At 37.6% G+C, this 26,512-nt stretch overlaps 1 long non-coding RNA gene across 1 annotated transcript; it reads left to right on the forward strand.

The window, feature by feature from the left end:
- Positions 1 to 5,013: 5,013 nt before the first annotated feature.
- Positions 5,014 to 8,609, forward strand: LOC149917499 (uncharacterized). The gene is made up of 3 exons (XR_016467492.1): positions 5,014 to 5,103; positions 5,243 to 5,320; positions 8,232 to 8,609. It is a non-coding gene; the product is annotated as an uncharacterized LOC149917499 (long non-coding RNA).
- Positions 8,610 to 26,512: the final 17,903 nt, after the last annotated feature.

The raw sequence follows: 26,512 nt of genomic DNA on the forward strand, positions 1-26,512 counted from the left end.
AGGTGATGCCAAGAAATATGACTGCAGGTTTGATGAGAGTTTGTGTGTGATGTAGGTGTGAGGGCAGCAAAGCTTGCATATAGTTTCATGTTTGCTTCATGTTGCTCTTGGGATGAGAGGGAATATGATGGGAAAGCATTTGCTAGGCTCCTGCATGGCTAATGGCAGGGTGGGCTAGGGGTGCTCCCCAGACTTGTGGGGAGAGGGAAAGGCTGTCCCCCACAATAACGCACATCTTCATACACCCTCTGAGTGCCGAGGTCTCTAGAGGCTGCTGAGCCCAGGTGGCAAAATGTTTGTGCTGTGAGTATTTAGCTCTTTTCTGCTTCCTTTAAGTAACAAAGGCCCTGTCCATGGGCTTGCCAAGATCATGGTGTTGTCAGTGCAGTTTCCAGAAGTCTCTGGAACAAATCTTAACAGGATAATTAATAATAGCACATCTCAGAAAAATGATAAATCATCATTCGTGTAGTGATTCACATTTGCAAAATGCTTCTCGGGTATAAATTATGCAAAACACTCATATCAGAGTAGGTGGTGGTTCACAGGAATGACAATGAACAGGCATCTTTAATCCAAACCACATTGTTCAAAACAAGCATTTCATGCAATATTATTTATAAAAATCAAGGGCAAATCAGTTTTCAACCAAAAGCTGAATGGTGAGTTGGTAGGGATTTCCCAGACTTTGGGTGGCAAACAGATGTCATCCACTACTACAGAACTAGTCTGACATCCCAATCACTTTCAGCAGTCACTTTTATCCAGGTACCTCCTTTCTGGAGTATCTCTGACATAGCAAGATGTTGCTCAGTCTTTATAAATGTAGCAATGTTCCTTCACTTTTCTCTTAGTATGCAATATATGAAGTCTCATATATATACAATAACAAGGGCCAAAATTTTACTGTGAAAGGAAAAGTAAAGCAAGATGGAATAAAACTGCTAGAAAATGAGAAGACCGTGATCGTGTGGAACTAAACAGGAGAAGGATCTCTCTGGGCAATTACCTGCCATAAGGGATGAGAAGATGCAAAGATGAAAATGTAAATGAAATTGTGTCAGAACTACAGACTTGCCAAAGGGAAAGCAGTCCCTGGATCTGTGGACAGGTAAGACTGTTGACTGTTTTGGTTCTGACAGTGAACAAATCCAGTAAATACACTTTCTGCAGGACAAGACCATTAAAGCTCATTTCTTAAGCCTAAGGTTTAAATGCTAAGTGGATTTTTGCACTATGGCCATCTGAGAAGGCTGCAAAGAGCACAAGTCAGTACTGCTGTATCAAAGGCTGGCTAAAGAACAGCAGAGTCAGAGTAGGTGAAATAAAGTGCTGAAGTAGTTTAATAGACTAACCTGAACACCAGGCTGTGACAGAACAAAAACCAGATCACTTTGATATTTCTGAATTAGCAATTCTGTTTCACATAAGAAGGAATATTCAATCATCATTTTTCTTTAAAAGTATAACCAGATGGGTAACCACCCTAACAGCCAAAAAACATGTCTTTTGAGAGTAATTCTGTGGCATTCCATAGAATAAAACACCCTTTTCTGTTTGTTTCTAGCAGCTTTAGTTTCAAATTCTGACAAAGGCAAACAGGACTAAGTGTTACACATGGAAAATGGTGTAATGGGAATACTGGCATATTGAACCAGCTCCTGTAAGAAGCTGAGCTACTCCATTGTAACTGATACAAGGTTTTGATCTGAGAAGGAATTTTAGAACTGGGGAATCAGTATCAACAGAGAGAATTCATATCTTCTGGATCTTTTTCTCCAGTCTTTTCACAGTGCATTTTAGGACAAAGAATTCTTTTTTAGATGCAAAGAGCTAATACCCGGGGGGGGGGGGGGGAGGGGGGAAATAAGAAGCAAAACACAAAAGGATCTAGGTCTCCCTCCCTCCATTTCTGCTTTCCCTCTGGCTGCTCTATACATATTATTCAGGCAACTCTGTTGTTGAAATATACATCTGTGTCTTAGTCCATGCATTTAGTTTGGACCATACCATGCAGTTCATGAGCCTCAGAAACCCTCAGCTCTGCTCTGGACGCATTTGTATAAATTTTGCATAGAAAAGTAGAAACTGTTCTGCTTCACCAGCACTGCATTTTGAGTTCTGGAGGATTAGGGGAATGGCATGCAAATGTGGTTTTGATAAAGTGAAGAGCCAAAGTGCTCCTCCTTTATAATGCATGGTTTTCTCAAGGCAGGTCCAAATCCTAAAGTTAACTTCAAGTATTAAGTCAATATTTTGAAGAAATACATATCTACTGGAAATCACTTCCAGGGAGAGAGTTACCAAATAAGAGCATAAAACAAAGCAAGCAAACAACAAAACAAAACATTAGAAAGCTTTTATAAAATGAAAGGAAATTCTCACACAAAAATCAGAAAGTGGTAGTAAAGTGATAGATATGTCTCTTAGAAAGCTGGCAGTCTTTATTTACATTGTTAAACCATAGTAACAGAGATAAGTATCATAAGATTTATTCCTGTTACTGTAGCATTTGTTTTCAGAAACTTCTGAGAAAGGGAATTAACCAATAGTAGAAATATTTACTATTAAACTGTCCTGTGCATAATTGCAGTAAACCCCAGGGGATCTGCAAGTGTAAATGATGGGCAAAAACCAGCAACATGCTATTCACTGACAGAGAACTAAATGGTGTGTCTTTTTAACATAATTTCGTTCACACACATTCACAAATACACATTGCACAATAAGTACTGCATATATGTGTGTGCATGACAGTGAATAACGGTAATCCTGTGTGGTACCTGACATCTTATATTGTGATGCTTTTGACCAAAACAAAAAAAAAAAGTGATGGAAGGAACACCAAATTCCTGCATGTATCTCTTCTGGGAACTCCTCTTCTGTATGTTAATAGGTTGGGTTTGCCTAGGGCAATGTTTATGTATGACACAATGATTTATGTCTTTCAACTGTCATTCTGGAACAACTTCACTAACTTCAGTTAGCAGATGGAAGTCTGTAGGCTGAAATTAGGGATTAACTTTTAAACAGTCTGAAATACAAGAAGAACATTATCTCAGGAGTGTGTGTCTTTAGGGAGGGATGGATGGAGGCAGCTATACAATGAATCTTTCCCTTCTGTACGGAATAACTCTTTATAAGCAATTCTGTAATTCTTGTAATTGATAAGCCACTGTCTGCCCCTGCGTTAGTGAGAATCTGGAGGTCATGAATACATTTTCTACTCTGTTGGATGATTTTCTTCCTCAAGTTCTGTGAGTAGAGGACAACACTACGTTATTTTCCTTCCACTTTCCAGGCTCAACACATAGTAAAATCCTTGTCTGCAGATTCCATGTTTTCTTCTGCATGGTTAAGTTATCAGCTTTCTGTCAGGGCTGCGTTATGTTTTTTGAAGGAGGTGGAAGAAGTGGGGGACAAGGTTTATTTTACAAGCTGCCAGTTAAGTTGTGTCCTAATGAATTGAACCTGGCTAACTCTACAAACTCTACTGAGCTTTCCAGACTTGCAAAGCTTTGAACTTTGCACATGAAAGGGGGAGGTATTTATTGGAATCTGCCATGACTGAAATTTTGCTGCTCATCTGAAGGTATCGTTTGTATTCCACTTCATAAAATAATGAATACTGGAGCTGTCTCTTGTGAATCAGACCAGTGTTTGTGTCCAATTTTAGTGGTAGAGATCATAAGAGTTAAGTGTTCCAGCAGAGAGACCTATGCTACTGTAGTCTCTCTTCAAAGAACATGCTTCTGTCCTGGCCAGAAATTATGGTATAACCATATCAAATACCAAATATTTTAACAGGCTTAATTTTAACTGCGTTTTATTGTTATCAATATCAATACAATCTCTATCATGAGTCCTCCATGAGGAGGCTTGAGTGACACTACTGTTATATAAATAACAGGGATTAAAATGGTTTTTCAAACAGATTTAGATAGCTTTAAAAAAAATGTTTTACTTTCTGTATTTTCATTTTGTGTTTTTCCTATCCTATAATGAAATATTAATATGACTTTATTTGCAACCATGCGATCCTATTTAAATGTATTTTGTGAAAACATTTAAACAAGTGTTTAAGTCTTTGCTCAAATGAAATAGCATTTGTGGACTGATTGGTGGTTTAAATAGATAAAGCAGATATTTTCTCCCATAAACTACATTTCTCCCCCTTAATTTACTAACATTGTTTAAATCCTCTGTCCAGTTCTCTCAAAATACATATTCTGATTTGTATTCCGAAAAAAAGGAAAGTCCTCTAGAAACACATACATGCCCTTGGAAGAAGTAGAGTTGGTCATTCACTTACTAGCAAGTTTATGCTACAAGATCTTGTGAAGATTTAGCCCATTTGTATTGACAGGGCTTTTTCTTAAGAAGATAGTGTTATTGAATACACTACTACATCTGACAGACATTTAATAATGCTCAGTGCATGAATAAAATGTATTAAATGAATGGCTTATTTTCATGATAATTTTTTCATCCTCATATTGTGCACATATTTATCAGAAATTATTCTGATTTTTATAAGTATTTGGAAATGTATCGTCTGCTCATATACTGTTTGTAGCAAATATATTTTCAAGTAAGATTATAGAATCACAGAATCATAGAATGGTTTGGGTTGAAGGGACCTCTAGGATCATCTAGTTCCAGCCCCCCTGCTACAGACAGGGACACCTCCCTCTAGACCAGGTTGCTCAAAGCCCCAACCAGCCTGGCCTTGAACGCCTGCAGGATAGAGGCATCCACAAGTCAGTCAGTCATGTTTCTGAAAGATACTCTTGTATTAACATGATTGGTAAAATAAATAAATAAATAAATGAACTCTTAAGGCAAGTTTGTTAATTCTCAGTGGTAAATACTTGTGCCAGTTGCAGAAATATGTCTTAGAAGCTTAAAAGTATAAAAACAACTTTTTTAGGTTGGACTGAAGATTGAAATAACCTGTCTGGAACTTGATGATACTTGGAGACCCTTCCAATTCAAGGAAGATTCTATGTATTGAAAGAAACCAAACACAATATGATATTGCAGTGGATGGATCATCCTGGTATCCAGCAGTTATCAATTTACGGTTTTCTTCAAACAGATTTTGTAAGCAATGTAATGATACTTTTAAAAATAACTCAGCCAGTATCTGATACACTTAGTCTTCTTTATCTGTTTGCCAGCAAATGCAAATGCGCACTGACAGTGCTGTGTATTGACAAAAACCCGCTCTGTTCCACCACAGCCTTGGCTACATCTCAGCAGAGAAGAAAGAATATCTCCCCATAGAGCCTTGGGGGACCCTGCACTGCAGCACCCAGAGGTAACTGCATGGCACTGCTCAGCACTCACTGTGTCAGTTATCACTTTGATACAAAAAATCACTCTTAAGTAAACCCTAAACCTCTAAATAATGATTAATGAAAACCTCATTGGCAACATGGTCCCTGTTAAGGCTGCTAGAGACTCTCAAGCGGGGCATCTGAGACTGGGGATAGCTTCAGACCCAAGTGGGTAGTGCAGATAGACAGCTTGGATGCATCTCTGAGCAGCATGGGGTTTCTAGCAGAGATTACAAGCTGATGTAGATTTATTTTTTTTTAATTAAATCTAATTCCTGTGGAAAATGAATATTAGATCAATATGGCAACAAATACTGATGCACATTTTCCACTGTCCTGACAGTTAGTTCTCCTTTCTCACATTCAGTTCTTTGGTTTAATCATATGATATAATAAATAGTAGTCAACTTTCAAAAACATGAGGCACATACTGAAAGCAGTATGCAACCCACAGCACAGTATATCTTTCCACAGTTACAAAAAGTCCTATGCAATCCTACAATTAACGTCAGATTTGATTTCTCTTCTGCTTTTCCATCCTTATTACAGCAATCATTTCTGTTTTTCCTCTCTCCAGTCTTTTTCTCAAGCTCTCACAGTGATATTTTTCGTGATCCCTTACTTCATTTTTGTATATTATTATAGTTTTCACTTCACTTTGGTATTATTGTTTCAATATTACATCAATTTGATTTTTTTTCCTCTGTTCTACCTCCCACACTCCCATATTGATATCACTTATTCCACCCTCATTTCCTCAATATTTTTGGATAGCGGTTTATGGATAGATTCTTCAGCTGAGTATTGTTTGAACATGGTCACTGATTTGTTTGTGAGGTGTCTACACCATGTCTGCTTCAACCACTTGATAGAGATTTTTTATAGCCATATTGGTTTGGCAGAGTTCATACATATTTCAGCATCATTTTTACTTGGAATGTTGATCTACTTTTTCTAGTCTGTTCTAATACTCCAAGTGGACTAAAGAGTGCATTGAACATCAAATAAGCCTAGGAAGGGTGATTTTAAGTGAGACTTTACACCAGAAGTTAGTACCTTGGGATACATATAAAACAAACAGAAATGAAATAAAAATATTTTCAAATCCCAAGTCTATTTGGGAAACTAAATTGAGGATTCTTTGAATTCTGTTACAAGCTAATTATTTCTTGCTCTGATCTTAGGATATTTTTTCCCAGGCATATTTGACTACATTGGCTTTTTCCCAAAAGCTGAAAAGTATTTTTGAATGGTTTTATCCTAAATTATTCTAAACATTTTCACTTTATTACTACGGCTGGTAATTTTTCTCTCAAGATGGCATTCTCTCTGCTCACAGATACATTTGCTTTTCCTTCCCACTGAAAAAAACAATATAACAATTTAGAAGCTAAATAATTATTCAGTAGACTTGTCACTGATGTTCAGATTACAGTTTTACTACTGCATAAACATAAACCCACATTTAAAGGAAAGCGTTGCGTGGAGACAGCATGGGTGCTGTTACAGAAGCTAGTGGCTAGAGGGAACTCTTTTTCCTTGTTAGAGAAAGTGGTTCTAACAAGGCGATAAGTACTTTGCTATAGCAAAACAGACTATTAAAAGAAAAAGAGAATGGGAAAAAATCCATGAAACAAAAACCTTAGCGTTAATTGAGAAGTGCTCATGGAGAGGGTAGGAACCAGTGTGTCAGTGACATATATCATTTCTACAGCAATAAGGAGTCTTTGGGTATCCTCATTCAGAGACAGGGACAGGTCACTCAGGCCTGGTGGCCTGTCTAGGGGCAGCTAACTGACTGGGTACGGCAGCCTGTCACCCAGCTGCTCCAGAGGATGTTTTGGCTTCATGCACAGGGAGAGAAAAGACTTTGACCACAAAAAAGAGCAGGCAGTTCACAGAGCAGCAGTAGGTAAGGTGTTCAGGTAGCAGCTACTGTAACTTTTAGGCTCCTAGCCAGTAAATTAATTAAGTGCATGCTTAACTTTAAACATGTGAGCTAGTCATAGCTTTAGTTGAACTATTGCTACACAAAACTTTAGGTGGCTTTTGAGCATAAAAAGAATCGTTGCTTACGCTTGGGCATTTTGGCTCCAGTTCTGCCCCTGGGCATGGGCTGGGAGGGAGAGCAGGCTGGGTGGGTGGGAGAGTGCTGTTTGCAGAGCACACTGGGTTGGTGCTTGGCGAGCACCAAGCGTGTGGATGGCTGACATGTGCACGGTCTCACCCCAGTAAGAAACTGAGCCATGGCCAACTTGTGTACCTTACTGAGGAACTTGGAAGCACTTCTGGTGCGGTAGTGTGGTCTCCAAGATCTATTTTGCTCTTGCCTGTTATTTGCAGGCCAATAAAATACCCAGAAACGTTGTGTAATAGAGCAAATCGCGTGACTGGGAGTGAAGCAAGGATGGAAGGTTTGGAGACAAGATCGCAATGATTTGTGTCAGTAATAAGCATGACCCTAATGTCTGGCTTAATGCTGTGTTATTCCATTTCTGTGTCTGTGTAACTATGCCGAGTTTCTTGAAGATGGTAAGAAAGTAGAATAAATCTTAGCATGCTCCTTCATGTTAACTGATTAAATCTGAAGTTATGGATACACTGTGAGCCTTGACTATCTTTATATGGACTAGCTAAGAGAAACCAAAGCATTCAGCCTTTTTATGGGGTCTCCATTATAAGCACAGTAGAATCCAGGTGTAAGCCTTTTAGTAAATGTTCTTTCAGATGTGCTCCAAATGTTCTCAGCTGTGCTCCAACTGCACAAAGAGCTGTTGAATGCGCCTTGCATTCAGCAGCTGTGGCTGTATTGCTTAAAAAAAAATAATAATAATAAAAAAATTCAACCAAAATACCTTATCTGACAGTCCTGCCTTCCCTTTGTCTCCACAGCCAGTTGGCCCAGGCATGCTTGGACCTGAGATAAGGTGTATGCAGACAGGAACAGCCATACTCTCTATCCTCACTCCAGGTTACAGGACTGATCCTGAACATGATGTCTCGTCAGTCCATGGCATATGTATATGCATCAAACTGTCCGGAAATGACAAATCAGATCAAACTTCTATCAGCCTTGGCATCTTGTTTCTGGCAGAGGCAATTAGAAGATGTTAGTAGACAATATAACAGTTTTATCAATAAATACTTTTACATTCTGTTACAGTTCATGCTTCAGCAACTAAGCCAAATATGATGCATTTTCAGTTGAAGGATTTGTCCTGTCATATCGTATCACCCTGCAGCAGGGAGCTCCACAACGTCTGCCTTATTCTTTCCAAACCTACAGCCCAATCGGTCCTTTTGAAACCCTCTTGTTCTATGTGTGAGGCAGTGAATAGATGCTCCCTGTGCCACCACTATGCTCTCTGTGTGACTGCACATCTCTGTAGGTGTCACTCTAGAGGCTAAAGAGTTCTACTGCAGTTAATTTTCTTCACCTGGAAGTTGTCCCATACTTTTGATCAGCTCCATCACTCCCCTCTCTCTTTTTTTTTTTTTGTGTGTGTGTGTTTTTGTTTCTTTGTTGTTGTTTTGTTTTATTTTGTTTTTCAGCTCTACTGTGTCTTTTTTTTTTTTTTTTTTTTTTTAAGATGTGTGTGCAAGAGGAGGGAACTGTAGCTGCTGAACTAGGTCACATAAAATCTTGGAAAGATTCCTGGATTTCTATTTTAATGACTCCGAATCCTTGGCAATGGTTCAGAACTGTTCAGTTTTCTTCCTTTCTCCCCCTTCAGTACTTCTACTACTTCTGTGATTAAGGCAAACCTCTCAACCTCCCAGCTTGCCAGGTTTAAGCTGGAAGAGTCCAGTGCAGCTAGATACACTTTGGTGAAAGGATCAGTTTTTTGGGCTTTTCTATCTCAGGTATCCTTACATCACTCATAAACTGATCAAATTCCACATGAAAGTGTGCTGGTGTTTTGCCCCTACTTCTACCAGAAGGCTGTCAGATTCTACCTTTCTCTTTATACACATTTATTTTTGTTTTTTCTCTCTTTCATTAATGTTTTGGTTTTCTTTTTTCTCCTCGCCTTCCCCTCGCCTCCCCTTCCCCTCCCCTTCCTCTCCCCTTTCCCTTCCTTTCCCCTTCCCTTCTTCTCTTCCTCTTCTCTTCTCTTCTCTTCTCTTCTCTTCTCTTCTCTTCTCTTCTCTTCTCTTCTCTTCTCTTCTCTTCTCTTCTCTTCTCTTCTCTTCTCTTCTCTTCTCTTCTCTTCTCTTCTCTTCTCTTCTCTTCTCTTCTCTTCTCTTCTCTTCTCTTCTCTTCTCTTCTCTTCTCTTCTCTTTTCTTTTCTTTTCTTTTCTTTTCTTTTCTTTTCTTTTCTTTTCTTTTCTTTTCTTTTCTTTTCTTTCTTCTTCCCCCTCTCCTTCCCCCCCTCCTCCTGCTATGGTCCACAAACAAATTCAGGATCATTATATTAGGTTATTCAAACCATATTCTCCTAATCTCTTCTTGCACAACAGAATTTCTATTTCTCCCTTAGAGATTTTACCTCCACCTGCCCAAGTTTGAATTCAGCTTTTCTGAATGCCACAGTTGTATACAATATTGTGTATCACCAGTGCCTCGGTTAACCGCATTCTTCTGGAAATGCTGCACTTCATTAAGCCCAACATTACGTCTGCATTTTTCATATTGGTAACTGCCATTGTCCTGATATGGTCAGCTAATGAAATCAAATGCACCTTCTTGTCTGTAGAGACCTTTCAGCTTATGGCAGAGATCTCTGTTAACAATTCTCATCATTTATACTGTTGAAATGTATCCCATTTCTGTTCCTTCAGCTCTCAGTTCTGCTTGTGTGATGCTCTGAACCTCCTCTGTGCTGATGGAAATATTGACGACTGGACTCAAGACAAATCCCTGAGAAATTCAAATTGCAGTCTCTCCCCAGCCCAACACCTCCTTTTTGAGAGCAACCTGACCTCATTTCTCTGTCTGCCAGTCCCTTATGCATACCATACCTCTTCAGTATTAATCCTCACTTCTCCAAAAGTATTAATAACTTCAGCAGTATGATACAAAGCATCTGACTCAGGCTGAATTCTTTGTGTCTGCAAAATGTGGTAACTTCACCAAAGAACATTATCAGATTAGACAGATGTGATCAGTCTAACGAAAGCCATATCATATATCTCCATACACCTTCAGGTGTCCCCTGAACATAATGATTTTGTCCTCTGAACTGTGTTCTCCAGTTCTTCACACCTCTTGAGACCATTTGATAGATCTAGCTGGATTTCACTCTTTCTTCAGTCCTGATCCAAGAGGGTAATGCATGCACCTAACTCTGTGTGTGCACGTAATTATAATAATGGCCATATATTTTAAAGCATCCTTCCACAGGATTTATAGCTCCATGTATGAATTCTTCAATGTTCTGAGGTCAGTGTTACTTGATTCATGCTCACTACAATTTAGCTTTGTTTGGATATAATCATTTCTATTTTTATCCCCCAATTTTCTTTACGTCTTTTGCCTTACACTTTGTCTTGAAGAATTAATTTAATTTTAGAAGATCCCTACAATCTTTTTAGTATCGGAGTCTGTCTTTCTTTGTGGCCTTCCCCTCTCCTCTCCTCTCCTCTCCTCTCCTCTCCTCTCCTCTCCTCTCCTCTCCTCTCCTCTCCTCTCCTCTCCTCTCCTCTCCTCTCCTCTCCTCTCCTCTCCTCTCCTCTCCTCTCCTCTCCTCTCCTCTCCTCTCCTCACCTTTCTTTTTTTGTTATGCTATGTTATGTGTTCATTAAGTTCTTTTGCAAGTCCTACTCAAGCTGTCTTTCAGCAAAATGTGAGTCAAGTAATGCAAGGATGGAAATCCAGTGTTTTGTGGTACTTCTTGCCATAATGAGCACATTATTTAGACTTTTTTTGTTAGTTTTTCATCACTCATTTTAGCATGCTAACTTTTTGCCATGTTTTGTTTTCTCTCATGGTTTGAACCTGATCTCTTTTGATTCCCAGTGCAGATAACAGTTGCTGAGTGAAAAGAAAACCCCACAATCCTTACAGTGTTTTATTGTGTTGTAGCTGCAAGATGGAGAAAAGTGGCACATGCATTTCCACTGATGTCTTAAACACATCTCACATCTCAGCAGTTAAGTGCTGAGAGCTGGTAATACCTTTGCCCTCTGCACAGGGTAGAAGACAACTCTTGCAGCTAAAGTGAGATTTATGCCACATGTTAGCACTGAGGAAATAGGCAGTGCAGTAAAGGTACCTCACTTCTGGACGTGCCTTCACTGTTACAGTTGCAGAGACTCTTAGTTAAAATGCTTTTTAAAAATGTGGTTATGCTGAAGGGCCTCCTGCCTTCAGCACTTCTCTGAAGGCTTTGGAGCATCCAGAAAAAAGAGAGTTAAAAAGATTCAGTAATAACCTGTAGAGCACAAATATAGAACTCCTCTTTCTTTCTCTTTCTCTCATAGCTAGAGCAGTGATTAATTTGGAGCATTCAGTGGAACAGAATGGGTCATCACTAAGTAGAAGCAGAGTCTGTAAAATCTGGCACACTGAGACCTCTGACTTACAAGGCTTTGGGTTAAGTATATATATCAGTATTTGCATTCTCTGCTATTAGAGCCCAGGGATTACAAAAGCTGAGTTGTCAAAGTGATGAGCTTATGGTACAAGTTCTACCATCAGATATTTATTTATATATTTATTTATTTATTTCACAGCATTTACATCCATCACATTTGTTTATTCCTGAATTTATTAGCACACATAAACCCTGTTTAAGAAAAGGATAAACAGCAATGTAGAGCCTTATTTATTAACACCAAAAACACCATTTTTATATAATGTGTATTGTTCTCTTTTATTCTCCTGTGTGACCACATTAAAGACACCTAGGCATTTGTTTAAGAAATATTTTAGAGAACAAGAATGCAATCAAACCCTAGCTGTGTTCATGGAACAGACTCTGTCTCCAGAAAATAAGTGGCTTTTACCACTTTCTACATTTCTAAGAGTGATCTTGGTGTATTTTCATACTCCAGAAAAGTCTATTAAATCTTTTTAGTCTTGGAACTGTGGGAGGGGATTGAAATATTTTGTGCCAAGATTTTCAGAAGATGTGTTGCCAAAAATGACTGTGTAGGAAGAGGAGAAAGCACTTTAAAAAAAGATACTCAGTTCTCTTAACCCAAATTTCAACTGTTCTGTGCATGCTCTTTTTCATTCAGAATGAAGTGCCATACACCAACACACACATACAGTTTTAAATTTTCCTGATACAAATGCTTTTCCAAACATGTGGCCACTGATAGTGAAAACACAGAAGAACCTGTTACTGAATCTGCTTTTTCTCTATTTGCTTTCCCTTTATACTCTTTTCCTGTTCCAAACTATGGCACACATTTGTAGAAGTTTATCTCAGAAAACAGGAATTTCCAAATCTTTCTCACCTCTTGCATTCTCATCACCTGCAATTATTCAAAACAATAAAACCCTGGATGCCTTTCCTCAGGGAAAAAAAAAACAACAATCGTACATTAAGTAAAAGGTTTGTGACTGTGATTGATTACAGAGCAGAAAAGAACAAGATTATTCTGAAGGAAAAGACTTATAGATAAACGGATTATAGTTACTTACACTTGCTGACATGGGATTTAAATATTCCATTTCTACTTTTGCAACCACTAGGCTCACTCATGACAGCTAGAAAGTGAAACTGAGTAGAAACTGATTAGAAACACAAACAAAGTCTGTTTTTCTCTGTCCAGAGAGTGCACAAGCAGCAGAAAAGGAGAAATTAAATGAGATATTAAAATTTCTTTCTGCTTTTGAGCTTGACCCTGTATTCCCTTGTTCCATTATGCTGGAGTTAATGACACCACACTACTCCCAGAAGGATGATTGAAGCTATTATTAGCAAGACCCGGAATCTCTTCCTTACACTCAATTCATCCAAGGAGCACGGATGTCAGCACATGGAGAGAGAATCCAGTGGGGCTTGTTGTGATCTTAATCTCCACAAGCCCCAGAGCATGCACTGGGCCCCTGATGCCCCCAAATCCTCATGTCAGTGCCACTCTGCAGCCCAGTAGTGGCTGCATGGGCAACAGGACATGACACACTGATCCTGGCAAAGTCAGTGCTCCAGTTTCTGCACATGAAGGCACCAAGGGAAGGATTCTCTGTTGACCATTGGAGTCTGCATCCTGAAGAAGAGCCGCTCTTCACTTTGCAGGATGGGAGCAATGAGTCTGCTAGAAATCAGCAACTCTGACCTTTTAATTTTAGTCTCAGAGCTTTTCTTACTTTTCTAAGCCTTCCCCTCAGCAGTACATTGGCCATCCTATTTACTTACGCTGCCCTGGAATGTTTTTTATTTGCAATGAAATTTAAATAGTGCTAAGCCTTTCGATGTTAGTTTATTATCTTCATCTTCCACCACATTTTGATTGCTTTTGTGTGCATAGCTTTTGTTTTCATTCTGATCTAATTTGTTTGTAGTCATTTTGAAGACAATCTTCTGATGTACTTTGGACCATATATACCTCACAGACTTAGTCTAAGTAACAAAATTTTCCTTGGTGCTCATACTCTTTCAGTAGATTCTTACTTTCTCTGTGTGTATCTTAAGAATTATGCTGTATTCTAAATATCTTGAAGAAAAAATCAAAGTTTACAGAGACGTTGTTTTAACTTCGACTATGATTTTTTTTCTCCCACACACACAAAAATAGAAAAAAAAAAAAAGTCCTAAATTCTTTCTCCAATAACATAGAGATGTTGTGGTTTTATTGTTGTTGTTTGCTTTTAATTGTATCAACTATCGTAGGTCCCAGTTCAACTGGAGAGTTGAAAAGATTGAAGCTCAGTGAACGTTTTTATGACAAGGTAGATGGACTGTTAATACGCTGTTAGCATGGTTTGTGTGTCAGTTGATATATGTGTGAACTTTTCTTGGATGTAACTAGAAAGCTATAAGATATCAGATTTCAATAGGTAAAAGGGTTGGGACTCAACTATCAGACAATCATACTGCATTTCTAATGACTAGGGGAGAAAGAATAAAATATTTAGAAAATATACCTAATTGGAGAGAGATGAATGTTGCATGAGTGGCTTCTTTTTAAGTTGAATGGCAGGCATCCTTTCATTTCCTGGCAGAACTGAATTTCCCAAGGTAACAAGGCAAACTCCGAGGCTACACGGAGGACTGCTCAGCAGCCCGCCACCAGACAGCAATAAGTCTGCAATGTCTGGTACATGATGCAGAGACATACAGCAAATGGCTTGCTGCAGCTACCAACACAGAGAAAATGCAACTCCCATTTCTCTTCTGCTTAACAGTATTTGCCTGGGAAGGTTACACCTAACATGAATTGGGTTTGCATGACGTATGGTATTTTTGTCCTGATGATGCTCATAAAGTAAAAAGATTAGCACCATTACCTGAAACCCTGTGTGAGCATTTCTGTGACTTTTGCTTCATCTTCACAATAAATTTGCACGCATCAAAAGGCAGGTGCTTCCATATGTCCTCTTTCTCATGCTGCTGGGCATTTGCATCAGCCTTTTGCCTTTCTTCAGAAATGTTTGCTTTTGTCAAGACTCTGATTCTGCAGGGTAGTTGGGTATATCTTTAATTTCAGACCTTCAGTACACTCATCGAACAGAAGTCTACTGAGTCAAATCTAAATTCATTCGAATCTGAACTCATGCTGTGAGGAAAATATAGCATTTTCTTCAACGAAGAAGGATTTTTTCTCTCTGTTTTTAAATGAATGCATCTTCTGTACCTCCTACATACTATAAATCTCCCTATCAGTGCATATGTAATATTTCTACCACATCAATTAAAACTAATTAAAACCTAATTAATACTTTTTATGTGATCTCATTTCCACTTGAATGCTCATTAACTGCTTCCTATTCATCCCTACCTCAGTCAATGCTTTTCTTACCTTCATGACTTCCTACTACCCTGACTTTACTGTGTTTCCATTATTATTACTAACGGTATGCAGGCAAGACCAAAATTACATTTTTTTTTTTTTTTTTCCAGCATATACTGGGTTAAAATATCAGATTCAGCTGCTTTTAGATATATGAGGTTTGGTGAGGTGATTCTCCACTCTTCATGTTCTTCCAACTTTGATTACTATTATTTTTTCTCTAAGAATTTCGTTAATTCAATTTGGTGAGGCTACCTCTTAAGCCATGAACAGCTACTTCTCCACTATAAGGTCCTGAGTTTGCTTATACATATGAGAAAACTGAATGAAAAAGAAAATAAGTGCATGCATTAATTAGGTTTAGAAGTTATTAAAATATTTTTCCTCACTATTCTTTCTGTCACAAGGAATGGTTATATGACTGGAAGACAGTGAGGAAGTCTGAAGACCAAGTCCAGCATTTTCATGGGACCAATTTTGTGTTTGAAGAGTGATAAAGATATAAAAGAGGACCATGTATCACATTGTCTAGAACAGATTCTCATTTTCATTCTTAAAAAGCTCATTTACTCATTCAAATTCTGTTGGTGCTGCCAAAGGATTATTAAGAGAGTGATGTGCAGATGAGACCTGTCCCTAAAGTAAGGCATGAAAAATCAGCAAGAAGCTTTACAGTTCTGTGCTATACTGTTTTTCAAGCATCTCCAGATACAAAGTTCAGGGAGCAGAGACTGGCACAAAGCATGGGCTGACTTGTTCTTGGTGCAAACCGAAAATTATTATTTCATAATTTCATTTCTTCAAGTGTTGCTAGCCCCAAAAGACAAGCTCTTAATTAGTTAATTTTCTCCATTGACTCTGATTAAGGTTTTCCTTGGCTCATGATTCTGGTGAACTTGGAGAACTTCTATTTTTTTTAAACTATGTTTCTCACCAGGTGGAGTATTCCCTGCAAACTCTGAAACTTATGAACTTTCCAGTACATTTTAAAAGATACTTTTGCTTACACATTTGACTGAAGATGGAGGCATTCCACAAATCCCCAAGCAGAAATCATTTTATTAGCCAGTTTGTGCACTGTATACAGGAGAATATGGGATTATTTGTTAAGAAATTTACTGCCAAAAAATTTATGGCAGTAATATAAACTCACAAGTGTCCCTTTCTGTTGAGGGGGAGTTGACTTCAGTAGCTATATGACTGATGATGTGACAAAGTGTGATAGTGAATGCAGCTGCTGGACCAGAAAAAAAAAACTGTTCCAAAAAAAGAGAGATAGGACAGAAAAGTACACTTAAAAGGAAATAATGTATTATTACTCCTACTATTACATTTAATCAGGGAAAAACCCCAAATAGACTTCTATTATTGTATCAATTAGTTCTGACTTTTTGAAAAATACTTTCTTTTTCCAGAATCGGAGAGTTTTTAAAATACAGCTACATTTAATTCACTGAATTTATTTTTAATTAAAAACCATTTCCATCTACACAGTTTTCAGTTTTACACGATGCTTTCGGTGTTACGTGTTTGACAGTGTAAGATTTATCAGTGATTTGTACGATCCTCATAACTATCTCTTAAGAAACTTGTTGCTGACGTTCCTCCTTTAAATCAGAAAGTTTATTTTTGCCTTTTACTCTGTCACTTTTAGTTTTTTTCCAAAATCTTCTATTCCCCTTGCTTCCTCCTACTCCCCAAAGCATGGAGTATTTCCAGTTTGAATTGGAACTCTGCAGCTGCCTACTCTGTTGAAAACTGACTGCACCAACCCTCCAGATTAGGGTTGATTGAATAGGTAATGAGTGTTTCTTTTCTTTTTTGATTTGAGAAAACAATTCTCCCTCCCAAAACTTTATCTGAAGTCAAATGAACCATTCTATTCAGCCTCTGAGTACGTTATAGTTTAGAGTCCTTTAATTTTATTTTGTTTTTATTGCATTTTTGTTTTTAATTTAGGTATCTTTGATCTCAAATCACTGTTTTGAAACAAAACATTTTGTTTTGAAATAAGCTGAAATGAACTATTGTAACATAAAAAGAAAAAAGCCCCCACCTTTTTTTGCTAAAACTATTCACTGCACTTGGCAAAATTTTATGAATAGTTTTGATCAATCTAGAACAAATTTTCTTTGTCAAATATTTTGTCAAAAATAACTTCCTTGGACTAAAAGTATCTCTGTGTACTCCATATATAATATGAAAATACAAAATATTGCTGTGTGAATAATTGTAAGTGCAAGCCAACCGCCATGTAATTCCTTTTAATCCCATTGTCCTAGTCTAACTGCTATGCATAAAATACAGTTGCTTTCATTTCCTTGTGTAACAAAGACAAAACTCAAGGATTAGACTGTCATGTGCCTCCTCAATCTTCCTGGACACTAACAAAGGAGGCATGGAGGGCCTGCTTATGGTAAGGTAGGTTTCTCCTTATCCAGCACCAATTCTGAGCTTAGCCTGGCAAAGCAGGTAGCTGGGACACTCTGATCCTCCAGAATTTGGCTGGGACTAAGCAGCCTCTTTTGCTTCCCAAAGAACAGCCATGTGCTAGATGAATTAATGTGCCATCAGGATTCAGCTCAGCTGGTTAAAGCAGCCTGATGCTGGCACCCCCACTCTAGCTTCTCTGGTCTTCAAAGCCACCTAGAAGGAGCAGGCATAAGAGTCCTGGAACTGCTTTCAAAAGCATTTTTGTTTGAGATGACCTCTATCCTCCACTGAATATAAAGGATGAGCTAGGCTTGGAGTGGTAGAAAAATACCTACTTTTGATCTGTAAAAATAGGAGCCAAGAAACTACTAGTCACCTTTTTTCTTTTAATAGCTGCATTAAAATAATCTCTCTCCAGTTGTGACCGATAGCCTGGAAATGCTTCAGTTTAAACTTGGCAGTGCTCTCAAGAGCCAGGGCAATTCATTGTTTGTGATACAGCAGCCACCAGTTCATCACCTGACATGCTTTAACATGGTTCACCTGACATCTGTACAAAGAAAAATAATGCTTATCACAAACTTCTGCATTTATATTACTTCTCAATGGTAAAGATGTTGTTTTTTTTAGTTAGTACTGTTTAATGCTATTCAGATTTCAGTCTTAGCTATTTCACACCTTTCAAATTCATAAACATATGGATGGAATGATGTTTGGATTCCTTTTGGCTTTGTGGTATCTGGCTCTCTTTTTATTTATGGTTTGGTTTCTCCATTTTTGAAGTTGACTCCTGATTTCTTTGATAATCTTTGACTGTTTTGTTTTTCTGTTCTCTAACTGAGAATGGAAAAGGTTCACTAGAAATTCTTTGTAAATGGTATGTGCCATTCTGTAGCAATGTCAGTGTCTGTAGCTAAGAGCTAAAAATACACAGGGGATTTGGTAAAGCACACAAATAAAAGAGCAGAGAATAATGTGAGAATGAATTTATTTATTTATTTTTTAATACACTCCTGTGGAGAGGATCACTCTACCTTAATAATAGTTTGAAATAACAGTCACTGAAATTTGAATCAAATGAAGCAGGGGCTTGGTGTCTATATTTCCTCATCAAGGTCATCTTCTCTCAGGACACTGATATGAGAGGAGCCACATTGTATTTCTTTGTGAGAAAGTTCACCAAATATTTGACATGAGATCTCTTTTAGGATTTGAGGAGCTTTTCCAGTTTGTTGCTGTTCTTGCTGCTGGGCTCTGGTGTAACTGGTTTGAATGGCAGAACTTTCTTGGACAACAGGAAGATTAATTAACAATCTTTAGACAAGTTTTGCTCATTACTTACCAATTTGACTACCTCTCTAAATAGTTAATATGTGGAATTTGCAGATGGAGAAGATGAAAGCACAGGAAAGTTAAATGACTTGCTAAAAGATGAAGAGTGAACAAATGGCAGAGCCAATAAAGGCACCTTAGGCTCTTGTTTTGGGGTACAGCTTCGGCCAATATGACTCAGCCTTCAAAAGAAAATACTGTATTTTGTTAAACTGATTATTTTGTTGAAGATTGTGGCTTAAGTTTGATGCTCTTTTTGTCAAATTTTGGAATAACCTGTAGCTCTTTACCAAGACAACTTTGTTTTGAATCACCTCTGGGGAATGATAAATTTCAGCACAAGGGATAAAAATGTTATAGACTTTGGAAGTGTGTGCCAGACACAGGATCACAAAAATGTGAAAGCCAGGTCCTGTTTCCAGTCAGAAAAGCTAGATATGGGAAGTCTTTACTTGTCTACCCTTGAAAAAGAGAAGAATGTTTTTATTGGAATCCAGTGGCCTCTTTACATTTAGTTCAAACTCTTTCCACTATCTGCATGTCAACTGTAAAATATAGTACTTAGATTTCAGGATTCAACATGGTAAATACTCATTAAAGCAGAGAGGGCTATGACTCCCAGCCTTTTCCAATACATGATTCTTCTTATAAATATTCCAGTAGAGGCTTAGATACCAGCAGAGAGGTCTTTAGCTTACTGACAAAGGTCTTTCATTTTACAGTTGCTTCTCTTCATCTCTTCAAATGTATCTCTGTGACCACAGATGGGCTGTCTGCATATCACAGGCTGAAGGCACAAGGCCAGAGTAGAAATATTTATATTCTGACAAAAATGTTTTTTCCAAGACAGTGTTTCTTTATCTATAGTAGAGAAACTGGATCCAAATGAAGATGGACAGAGATACAGTTTTTAGTGGGACTATAGCTAGTTAACCATTGCCCAATACATTCATTAGTAATGAATGAACTTGGGGCATTCTCTTCCTAAAACAGCTTTCAGAAAATTTCTCATTAAAACACACCAGGCCTTTAGTTCCATCACAGCTGATTGACCAAATAACCTTCATCAATATAGAAGAGAAGAATCTTACTTCAGAAAGAAGAAGAGAGAGTGAGGTCAGGCCAGTGGCCAGAGAGCTTTGTTCTGGTCTGTGGCTTCGCTGCACAAGTCTATGCTGTGACATATCCTCTCTCAGCCTAAGCTGAGGTACAATCTCCCAATTTTCATTTCAATTTCCACAGATATTTCTCTCACTATACTAATTATTCTCTGAGAGACTTCTTTCAAGTTTGTCACTCCAATAAGCAAAAGGAGAAATAATTGCCCATGACTTTTTTATTAAAGCAGTTTACTTTATCAAGTGCTTCCTGATGAGACACTGAATTTGTCTTGCAGAGTGTGCTGTCTCAGAGGTGCTGTGTGACTTCAGTGCCAGTGCAAATAGACATTGATAGCAACCTCTGCACATGTCACAGGAGCTGCCCTACTCCGGGATGGCTGCCAAAGAGGAAAGAAACAAGGGCGTAGGAAAAAATTAAATGAAAGGGATCAGCAGAAGAAGACTCAGAAAAAAAGAACAGAAAATAGAAAAAGGTCTACCAAGATTTGGTAGTCTTTGAGAATATCTTGGTGTTCAGTGAGGAAATAACAGCTCCTCCAGAAAGTGACTGAGAGCACCACCTAGGTTTGTTCTCTGGGACACTGGGCATCTGTCTCACTGGGAGCAAAGACTGAAACCTTTGAAGTAAGCAACTAAGGGAAATTCCTGAAATTAAACAAAGTGAATTCCTAGCCGCATGCAATCTCGGTATGTCCACTTCCACTCAGATGCTGTTTTGATTGGTCTCTTGCAGCTGTTAAGCACTGGGCAATCACAATCAGTCCTCGACACAACTGAAAGCAGTGGAGTTTTGGAATAATAAGGATGTTTCTGTAGATATCTTGTTGGCACTCCACAGCCTCCTGCTCCTCATCCTTGAATCTTAGAAAGTGTCACTTGGGCATTCATGCCACAGGCACATCACATTAAGAAACACACTTTACTTGTCATGCATGGCATTGGAAAATCCCTGTTTTCTTCACCATGCAGGTACTTGTGTTCCACGACCTCCTAATTAACTCATTTTCTGGGAGTTTGATTAATTAGGTGTGAATGAAAAAAAACAATTGCAAATTGGCAAGGAGGAAGGTGGTTTTGTTTCTGACGGGTGAGTTTTGGTTTTTTTTTTTTTTGCTTTGTGTTTCTTTGTGTCTGATGGTGCTGTTAGTTACCTTCAGCCTGTGCTGCTCTAAGGGCCGTAATGCTGCAGGCACTTAGCTCTGCCACACTGCAGGAGGGTAAACACAGTTTTAGCAATCACTTCTGCATGCTTCTCTGTAACTACAAAATCAGCTTTTGCCTGCAGTATGGCATTTTCAGGCCCTGACAGTCGTCCTGGGTTCTCCACACAGTTTACCATTCACTAAGTCATGCACCGATACACCTCCTGATCCTTCACATTTCTAGTTCCTTCCATCTCTAAGAAGGGTCTCCACAGCTGCTGATATAGATGGCAACCCTGCTGTTTAGGGAGACAGTGTGTTTGGCAGCTGACTGTGTGTTTGGTGGAGTTCCTGCTTTTTTCTGGTTTTTTTTTGTTTTTTTTTTTTTTAATCACTTAAGGATTACTTTATGTATAGAACAATTGCCAATATTTTCTATAACCACTGAGCAAAAGCAAGTATTTTCCACATGCCTAGAGCTAAAGCCATTTTTTTTAAGAACTAAAGAGTCACTGGAGTGAAATTTAAGAACATTATCAATGACTTGGAGGCTCATTTTAAAAACTCGTTTTCAAGGCAGGATCAAAGAGAAATCTCTGTGGATATATTCACATTTTCATTAAGTATGCTCCCTTGCTACACTGTTGGTTAACAGTTATTACACTGTATGCTCCCTTATTACACTGTCAAGTTGTTATTTTAAGAATCCATTCAGGGATCCTGAGCTCCAGTACAAAACCATATGGTCCATCAACATATGCCTTTACACTCTTCTTCAAACTACACCTTTATCAGAAAATGACCTGAAGATATGATGATTATATGTAAATGCAAACCGTATCACCAATCCTTGAATATTACTGAATGCAGTTGGCTTCATATGAGGGTGCTTGGGTGGCAAAGATAAAAAGTTCAATTGTACAGTAGCTATGAAACCTTTATTTTTATCTTTCATTTTCGTAACTGAGAGAGAGATCTTTTGAATTTTTTTACAAAAACATACTTGTAAATACATATGTTCTGAGAAGCTTTGTCACCACCTAAGGAGGTGGGGCACAAAAATTCAAGTGTCTGCTCCACTGTATTTCAGACATAGCTTTTTGGCTTCCCTCCTCGTCATTCAGGAAATTGAAGGATTTTTTTCCTGGGTACACTGCACAGAGCAACTCTGCATAGTTCTCCAGCTATACAAGATGTATGTGGCAGCAGTGTGTGCTCTTTCTCTCCTGGCTAATAAGCAACCAGCATTTCTGACAAAGACTTTCCTGAAAAGTGAAAGATTTGTGTAAAATGTTTTGATTCCTACAAAACATCTTTTGACAAGCTTTTACTTAATCAGACTTGTTAGAATTCAAAGTAAGTGCTGAGCACATTATCATGTCTACACCACATTTACTGCGATTACATAGTACATGGACTCCCGGAAGAAGTGGTCAAAGTTCTCTCTGGAATATCTGATTTCAAAAATAGGAAGTCCAAATTTTACTAATTTGATGTGTGTAAAGTAAGGTTCAGTATATTACCACACAACATTTTCAGATCAGCTTGACTGAGAGTGTGGTTAATAAAAGTTGAGTTTTTTATGTCTGAATAGAGATGTTTGATTAAAAAAAAAAAAAAAAAAGAAAGAAAGAAAGAAAGAAAATTAAACTACAGTAGCGTGTATTTTCTGATCTGAATTGTAAAAATGTGCTCCATCTTTTTCTCAAAGTGAATGGGCAACCTAATGTTCAGTTTTGTGCCTTTCATAACTATTGCATCAGCCAACTATGAAGGTTTTTAATATCTTGAAGTACACAGACTTCAAATCCTAATTCTTCAAAAAAATTGTGTATATGAATATTCCCAGTGAGGTTATCAGAAGTTGATTTGTATGAGGGTAACAAAGTACACAGAATTCTTTGCAGACTCATTGCTTTAGTCAGTGTTGCAAGGGGAACATAATTCTTAAGTAATCAGAGATTGAAGCAAAAACTAGTGTGATCTAGACATATACATTAAAACACTTCTGTGGTGACTTTGAATGAATGGTGTTCCTGTCTGTATTTTCAGTATAATTTCACAACAGATGAACTTTGCACAGCCAGCCCATTGAAAACATCTGTGAGTTGTAGCTGATCTTCATCTTGAGTGCTTTTTGTTGCAAGTGAGGAGCTGAAGAAATTTCTAGCCATGGAACGTGGGGAAAAAGCATAGGAATGGTGTAGTAGAAGTGAGGGGTGGGAAGAAGGAGAATAAAAACGTCTAGAAATGCTGGGAATGGTATGTTGATTTATTTTTTTTGTTTTTCTGGACATGTCTAAGCATAATATTACAGCACGTTTCACAGCCAACCAGTGATTGCATGCAATAGTTGCAGTCTCTAGGTAGGCATTACTCATTTCATACATCATTTAGAAATAATTGCAGTTATTCTGCAAAGTCAGTACATACCCTGGATGCAAGATTAGGATAAGCTGTTTTTGTTTCAAAGTCTTTTGATGTTTCTGTTTTGAAGTATTTCATTTTTCCTTAGATAGCACCCAGATTGTCCAATGATAGGCAGTACCCTCTCTCCTCCTTTCGAAAATACAGCTTTATCAAATGAAACTGAATCTTTGACAATCTCATGATAATACACACACATCTACCCATTTCATACTAGAAGGCTAAGTGAAGTTCAAAGTTTCTGGGCATTGTAAAGTTCGACTAGTAAAGGCAGGTATTTACATTTGAAACATAAGAGTCTGTATTCAGAACTTGAAGAAATACAACAGTCATTTTCTTTTGGGGTGTTTACATACATGTGTATGTCTTCATAGAGCAGTTCTCCTGTTCTTTGGGAAATGAGAAACACTGTTCATTCCTTGATGAGAAAAATGGTAACCAGAAGACTGCCATCTGTCCCTCTTGGGTTGAGCACCCCTGCCCATCCTGTGCAGCCCCACAAGGGGCTAGTACAGCAATAGTGTCTCATTTCCTTAGTGTTCTGTAACTTGTAACTGTAAGACCACTTAGAGTATTTGGGAGGAGTTTAAGGCAGGCTTGCAGTATGAATTTGGCTATTGCAAAGAAATTATATTGCTCAAAGGTCAACTTTGACTAATTGCTGGTGACTATTCAAAACATTTATGAGTAAGCAAATGTTATTTTCAATAAAATTATCAGTATTATAATTCAGAATAATTTAAGTTATTTTTTATAATTGCATAATAATAATAATTCATAATCATAGTATTTCAGTACAGGATAAAAGTCTTTAAAGTATTTAATCAGTGTTTAGTTGAACTAAATTAATGCTGTGCTTTCCATTTGCCTCTCAGCACTTTTCAGACTTAAAGTAATATTGTATCACATTAAACTGTTCATTAAAAAGTTTAATATGATTTTGAAAGATCTGATTATAATAATTTTCCATTTGTTTCCTGCATGATCTAGGCTCATACTTGGAAATGCTAACAGGTGGATAGTCCTTAAAGTATGCATTATGCTTTGTAGTTCATGATTTATTAAGTGTGTCAATTAGAATATTTTGATAAGCTTTCTTGTTAAAATCAATGGAAAATCATACTAGAAATCTTTAAAGTTTAGAGAAAATGTAATTTAAATTACAGAGAATTTTCTCAGCTTGTGCATGAATTTTGATGTTTGCATCAATTAATACTACTGGTACTGAAAACCACATCATTCCAGCCTTCCTTCCCATATTTGGTTCATTAAGAACAGACTTGAATATGTGGCATGGAGAGTATCTTCTCATATTACGAGTGTGTGTAAGGAGTTTTCAAGCAGTATATCACTACTATCTGGCTAGAAATGGGAAAATTAAGGCAATGAGAAATGAAGCTTCATGTTCAAAAATGCCCCTAAGGCTGAGGGAAGAACTGATATTCGATAATAGTCCTCCTATCTAACTAACATCAGTGCAGTGGTACTGTACAGATGTCTTTGTGCTACAGTACATGTTCTGAAAAACATGTACAAAGAGAGACCCAAAAAAAAGCGTCCTACATGAAAAAACATAGATCCTATAAAATTGTCACAAAACAGCTGGAAAAAAATATTTGTGAAACACTCCCCTCATTCCATATCTTCACAGTTATTGTAAAAAAAAAAAAAAAAAAATCTTTTCCCTGCTTTTTCTTTGGGGTTTTCTAAATTTACTTCTCCTGTGCTATGAAACATCTTTTTTTTCCATTAATATGAGGGAGAGAGTAAAACATTTTATCTGTGTACATATAAGCAAGGAGGATGTGTTAAGCTTTACAGGTAGCTAACAAAGAAAACTTATTGTAAACTGTACTTACTAATTTCTGGCAATACACAACATAAATTTTTCTTTGGAATACACTTCTATTTGGGACAACTTCTGTATGGGATCTTCTCGATAGACTGGATAAAAATTTTATGTGTGTTTAGTTATATATTCATATATGTAAATATGACCTGAAGTAGCTGGCATCCAAACAGGAATGTACCTGAGCCACAAACTGTTTGATGCTGTGAGAAAATCTTGATGAATGTGCTTTGTCTCCACTTGCTTGCATCTTTCAACAGTCATCCACTTTTGGTAACTATGAAAGATTGACCACTGAACTTAATGGACCTGTCATCAAATACAATTGATCTTATATTCTTATCAACAAATACAAAAAGATCTTGAAATTTCTGTTCATATGAAATGTTCATCCCAGAAATTATAAACAGCCCAAGAATTGTACAAATTGCTTTACAAAATCTTCCAATAGTCACACTAAGAAATCTGTGATTGTCTTACACAATATGTAGGAGTCTAAATAAATTGTCATCCAACATATAAATGATTTTATATAAGTTATTCACTGAAACTATATTTTACATCTTGACTATAGTGTAACAAATTGTTGAGCTCCTGAAAAAACAGTCATATTTCTCTTTTATTATCATGTTTCCTGCAAACTATGAAACCCGGCTTGCTGTTTGTTTCTTATTTTACTGTGCAGTGCAGAGCAAAAATAAATTAAGGAATGCAAAAAATGCTAAATACAATTCTCTTCAATACATACACTACCCAATAGAGGACCACCAAAATTTAAGAGTTTGCAATATTCATTTAATTTATCAAAGCAAACCTCTCTTCCAAGACCACCCAGGAAGTTAGTGGCAGATCTGAAACAGTCTGTGAGTATTGGCTCATAGCTGTGCTCAAACAAAGGTGTTTGACTTCCCTTTACCCCAACAGTGGCAGGACACCACTGTTGCAGCCACAAAGAGCTATTCCATC

This window comes from Phasianus colchicus, chromosome 6 (assembly GCF_987193195.1).
Source record: "Phasianus colchicus chromosome 6, bPhaCol1.hap1.1, whole genome shotgun sequence".
Taxonomy (NCBI): Eukaryota; Metazoa; Chordata; class Aves; order Galliformes; family Phasianidae; genus Phasianus; species Phasianus colchicus.